The sequence below is a fragment of the Mauremys reevesii genome, linkage group 1, assembly GCF_016161935.1.
Source record: "Mauremys reevesii isolate NIE-2019 linkage group 1, ASM1616193v1, whole genome shotgun sequence".
Classification (NCBI taxonomy): domain Eukaryota; kingdom Metazoa; phylum Chordata; order Testudines; family Geoemydidae; genus Mauremys; species Mauremys reevesii.
Genome location: NC_052623.1, coordinates 344,507,567 through 344,513,315, shown reverse-complemented (window position 1 = coordinate 344,513,315; position 5,749 = coordinate 344,507,567). Strand labels below are relative to the sequence as shown.

General features: G+C 41.6%; 1 long non-coding RNA gene across 1 annotated transcript; it reads right to left on the bottom strand.

The window, feature by feature from the left end:
• Positions 1–284: 284 nt before the first annotated feature.
• Positions 285–4,489, bottom strand: LOC120395183. Its single transcript, XR_005592506.1, has 3 exons — positions 4,369–4,489; positions 2,315–2,433; positions 285–555 (listed from the first exon to the last, which is right to left on the bottom strand). It is a non-coding gene; the product is annotated as an uncharacterized LOC120395183 (long non-coding RNA).
• Positions 4,490–5,749: the final 1,260 nt, after the last annotated feature.

The window sequence follows — 5,749 nt, the reverse complement described above, 5'->3', positions numbered from 1 at the left end:
AGCCATTATCTTGGCTAATATCAGGGACTGAACCAGGGATTTCCAGAGTTGAAAGTAAGAGTTCCTACCGCTGGACCTAAAGAGACAGGCTTTCAAGTTCAGAGCGTGACAGAGCTCTATCCTCTGTGGAGCTGGCTCAGAGAAGGGCAATACATACTGACCCTGACCAATGAGCTACACTTGCAGGATCAAGGACCTGATGACTTCCTTTAAATTAATTAATCTGCAGCTGTTCTAATTATAAGTGAGATATTTTAAAAAAAAGAGAGTATATTTGGGTGGTTTTTATTCATGATAGCAAATTACAACAATTAGTTCCTTATAAGAGATTTGCAGGCACTTATGATCCGATTTCCAGGAGGAGGATTATGCCTTCAGCTCTTGTTGAAGTCAATGCAGTTCTGAAATTCAATCCTAGAGCACCCTGTTCTCCCCGCTGTTCAATCCCTTTGAGTTGCACTCTGCATTTGTCTGGTTTGGGTATGCAGTATACACAGAAAGGGACAAATTCCATCCTCTCTAGAGATGAGAAAATATATCTGTTGCATAATTTAGCTGAAAAAAAATAGAAATGTGTCCAATTATTCAATAATATTATACAAGCTCCCCTTATCATGACTTACTAAGCAACTCCACTGAGCTCAATAGGGTCACCTGGCATGTCTCTTAGTACACACAGGATTTGAAAATACAGGGATAGGTAAACTTCATGTAGTCTGAATAGCAGCAACCGCACTATGGCCTGACTCTGTAAGGTCAAAAGGCGTTCGGCATCTTTCAGGAGGTGCTTAGCACTTCATAGGATCAAGCCCAAACTATTCTGAGAGCCCAGGAACACTAGATACGTGGGGTCAGATAAAATGGTAGAGGGTTCGCCAGGAGAAGCCCTCAGATTAGAACCAGCTCTGAAATAGTCCAGGATTATTGATCTTCCAGGCACATATCAAGGCTCCCCTTTTTGCCTGAAGAACTGAAGAGGGTGGGGAAGAGAGTTTTGATGGGAGGGAGGAGGGGGAAGTCCTACCTATTGGCTTGGTGGGGATTTGCTGCTGGGTTTGTTTTGGTTGTACTGTTACTTTAAATAATGTCAAAAGCTCTCTGAATAGAAGAAAGGAGCCTTATTTATAAATCAAAGTAGGTAAATACATATATAAATATGGACATTGCAGACTAACTGTTTATTCCGCTGCTGAGCTTCTGCAAACAGGAAGGTCAATACATCTCTAAACCTTGTGTCAAAACAGAACTAGGGGAGACTGCCTTGAATTATTTTTATTGCTGTTACTGCTGATTGCTGTTTTATTGCGGTTTTGCAATTTGTCTTTATGCTGACACAAGAGAAGAGTTTGCAATAAGGGTCCAGGAAGGACAAGATATATGCAATGGCAGCTTGCTCTGCACGGTGCTCTGAGTACAGGCAGTAGCTTAGCATGGTGCTGAAGTGCTCAGATCCTGTGAGGTGCTATTTATTAATTGGCCAAGACACCACAGTGCTGCGTGCCACTAGAAACCCAGAGACAGATACAATCAGTAGTTCCCAGTTGTGGAGCTTTGTTTTGGTAGCCATCTGAACATTTATGATCCAATGCTGCATTAAGATAAACCAGTTAATGTGCATGCAGGCAGAATGTGGTATACAATTAAGTATATGTAATGCAGTCTTCAGCACGTTAACCGGTGCTTCAAGACCTTTAATTACACCAGGCTGTCTATCTGTGGTTTAAGATATTGCCCTTTGGCAAGCGCTAAGAGCACCAAAGGGAGCTGTACTAGCCTTTATGCCCCCACCGATCAATAGAGAGGGGAAGGATAACAAGATTACTTGGGGATTAAATTGAAGACAATGGAAATATCAGGATGTATTGGGAATTTGGAGCATTTCATCATGAGAGAGCCAGGGAAAACTAATGCAAGAAAATCATTGTAGAGAATGACTGCATCCTTTTTATTAGCTTTTAAGGGTGTTTTTCATAGATTTTTTTTAAAGTCCAAAATGGGCCATTCTGATCATCTAGTTGAGCCTATTGTGTAACACAGGTCACAGAATTCTACCCAGTAATTCCTGTATCAAGCCAAGTAACTTGTGTTTGAACTACAGCATATCTTTTAGAAAGACTTCTGGTTTTAGGGTAAGATCTTGGCCCTGCTGAAGTCAATGGCAAGACTCCTACAGACTACAAAGGGGCCAAGATTTCACCCAGTATTTAAATACTTCAAGTAAGGGAGCCCATCACTTCCCCTTTCCTATTCTCAGAGAGCAACCTGCAAGTTTCCTGTAAGCCCTCTCTACTAGAAGCTTTCCATACTGCCTTACCTTCTAGAACTATGAAAGATAAAGCCTTCATGTCCTAACACTCTCCCTTGTAATTTTTTAGTTTATCATCATCATCATCATGAATTGAAGGATGAGGACACCAATGGATCCAACACCACCTAGCAATAGAACACAAGTTTCAAGAACTTAGGCTTGTCTGCATGGCACGTTCATGCATGGCAAGCCAGCGCATGAATCTACAGTATACGAGTTTCCCAAGCAATAACATCCTGCATGGACACTGCCATGGCACACTGAAAGGTCTGTATATGCTTTGACATACTGCTGTTCGAAATGGGAGTACCTTGGAGTGCACTACGGAACATTTACACTCTGTAGCAGTGTCCACACAGGACATGGCAAGGTACTGCGCTGTGGATTCACATCCAGGCTTTCAACACCCTGTGTAGACAAGCCTAAGAAGCAGTCACTGTATTCATCATCACTTGCCTCTTGCATTAAGTCTAGCCCTGAAGAAAATCCATCATTATTCCATACATGTCTTTGGAAAAGTAAAGCATTTTCAATACAGTGGGTTAACCCCACATAATTCTTGTAAAGCCATTGGCCATGAGAAAGGACAGGGTGGTGTGGAAGGGTCTCGTCACTGCCATTGTTCCTTTCCATCCTTAGCCAACGGAAACCCCTCTGGGGAAAGATACCATTGGTGGTGAGGGGTCCGAAGGTGAGGTGGATCATGGCCCCACGCATTGTGGCACATGCCTCCACAGCATCGTACTCGCTCAACATTCTGTGTGGAGATTCCTCATCTATGTTAACATTGAGAAAGTTTGGTCAGCAAACCCTCAGCCTTCCAATCAAGAACATTCAAAAGACAGACAAAAATCAGTTTGAATTGGCTCTTGTTCTTGTGCCTTCTGAGCGACCCTAAAAATCTATACCCCTCTCCTTATGCTATAACCCAGGGGTCTTCAACTTCACTGCGCTGTGAGCCCCTTCTGACTACAAAAATTACTGCATGACCCCAGGAGGGAGGACTGAAGCCTGAGCCTGCCCGAGCCTTGCTGTCCTGGGGGGAGGGGGGGGGGGGGGAGAGAAAGACCGAGCCTGAGCCAAAAGCTAAAGCCAAAGCTGCTATAACACAATCCACTTAATCATAAAAACAACTGAACAGCTCTATATTCCCCGACAGCTAATATTTGTTAAACAATATTAATGCATCCTAAGCCTGACCCTACATAGTGCTGAACACTTGCTGCAAGTTGCGGATGTCAACTCACCCTGACGTCAATGGGGAGTCATGTAGCAGGATTAAATCCCACAACCCTAGTAGCACCAAATTTGCAACACAAAATAGAGGAAAGATGCTTAAATTCTTCTATCCTAAAGACTGATTCACATTTTCACTGGAGCTAAACACCATTAAATGAGAATCTTGCAACCAACAATTCCTCTGGATCCCTCTCTGCAAGAAGTATACGCTTCCCCGCTGCTTTGAGCGGAAGACACTGCATTGATCATCGGCAAGTTCTGTACAGTGGATAGCTTTAGTCTATCTCAACATTTATCTATGCACATTATGGTCATGAAACCAAATTTTTCCTCATGGTTTCTTTTTTTTTTTTTTTTTTTTTTTTTTTTTTACACAAAAATTATTTTTATGCTAACTGTTGCATATGTAAGAGGCACATTCTTAAATAACAGCAATGTTTTCCTATTACATGAAGACTGCCATGATATATGGAATCACAATTCATCTTAAAGCAGGAGGCATTTATTAAAAAAAGACAACTATTTGGACAAATATAAATAAGTTTCCACATCTTGCATTCCAGCTTTGTCTTTTTTTTTTTTTTTTTTAAACCAGGAGCCAGCTCCTGTCTGGAATCCTATCCTTCACATAGACATCTAGTGGTTGACTAGTGTACTGCAAGAAAGTTACATTACAGATTAGTTGACATAAATTCTTATACTATCTCCACCACAATCCTTTTTAACTTCTGATCATTCAACAGCAGGAGCTGAAGAATGAATTCTCTCTTCCACACCTGCACCAAAGCTGAATCATTCTGACATTTTACTCCCTTTCTCACCTCCTCTATCACTTTAAAAAACACCACCACACAGTTCCCTGAAGATTTAGTTATTCCTAGCAGTTAGGAGCACATCTCAGCAGGCTAGTCTTTCTTCTTCAGTACAGGCCATCAGTACAGTGCCATCCTCTGTGACTCTGTTCTATTTCATGGAATGCTTTTGTGATCATTCACATGTTGGTTCAGCAACAGTACTGAATGGCTCGAACCTCTATTTCTTCTTTGTCCTATGATCTGTCTGCATTTCTGTTTGATCTTGTCATCATGCATCTAGTCTCTCAAGCATTCAGATCCTGAAAAATCATGAACGGCGTGGAGAAAGTGTTATTTACCCCTTCACATAAACGCAAGAACCAGGGCTCACCCAATTAAATTAACAGGCATCAGGTTTAACATAAAGATAAGGAAATACTTCACACAACATAGTCATCTTGTGGAATTCATTGTTATGTTATGAAGATCAAAAGTATAACTGGGTTCAAAAAAGAATTAGATAAGTCCATGGAGGTTAGGTTCATCAAAGGCTATTAGCTAAGATGATCAGGGATGCTACCCCATGATCTGGGTATCCCTTAGCCTTGGACTGCCACAAGCCAGGACTGGACAACCAGGGATGGATCACTCAATAATTGCCCTGTTCTGTTCATTCCCTTTCCCTCTGAAGCATCTGGCACCAGCCAGTGTTAGATGACAGGATACTGGGCGAGTATCTGGTCTAACTGAGTCTGACCCAGTACTTCCATTCTTCTGTTCTTATCCTTCAGAACTTTGGTTCTGGGTTCTCTGTTCCACTATATGATATCTTTCCAGACCTCACTTCTGGTTCTACACGTATGCCTCAATACCTGTATAAGCATGTTACAGAAACATTCTATACTCTGGTTTCCCTGTAAAAATTTAGTACTCCAATACTATTCTGCTGTTGGTTGAGCAGCATAGAAGTGTCAAGTATCTGGTTAGATCCGTGTGGTTTGGGGTCTTAGTGCTATGGGATTGGAGGGAAGAAATTAATTTCAGTAATAAAAAAACCAAACAAACAATGAGGTGACAGCTCACTTGGATTCACTGGTTTGACATGCAAAACAAGGCCCTGAGTCTCGGTACCTATGATCCCAGGCTTGGGGGAGCAAAGGGTGACATAAAAGTGCCTTTAAGCACTTCTTATATTCAGATTCCAAGGCCATTCTGATCATCTAATCTGACCTCCTGTGTGACACAGACAACAGAACTTCCCCAAAGTAATTCCTTTTGAACTATAGCGTATCTTTAAAAAAAAATATATCCAATCTCGTTTTAAAATTGCGAGTGGTGGAGAATCCACAACCCTTTGTAAAATGCTCCAGTGGTTAACTACCCTTACTGTTAAACATGTACGCCTTAT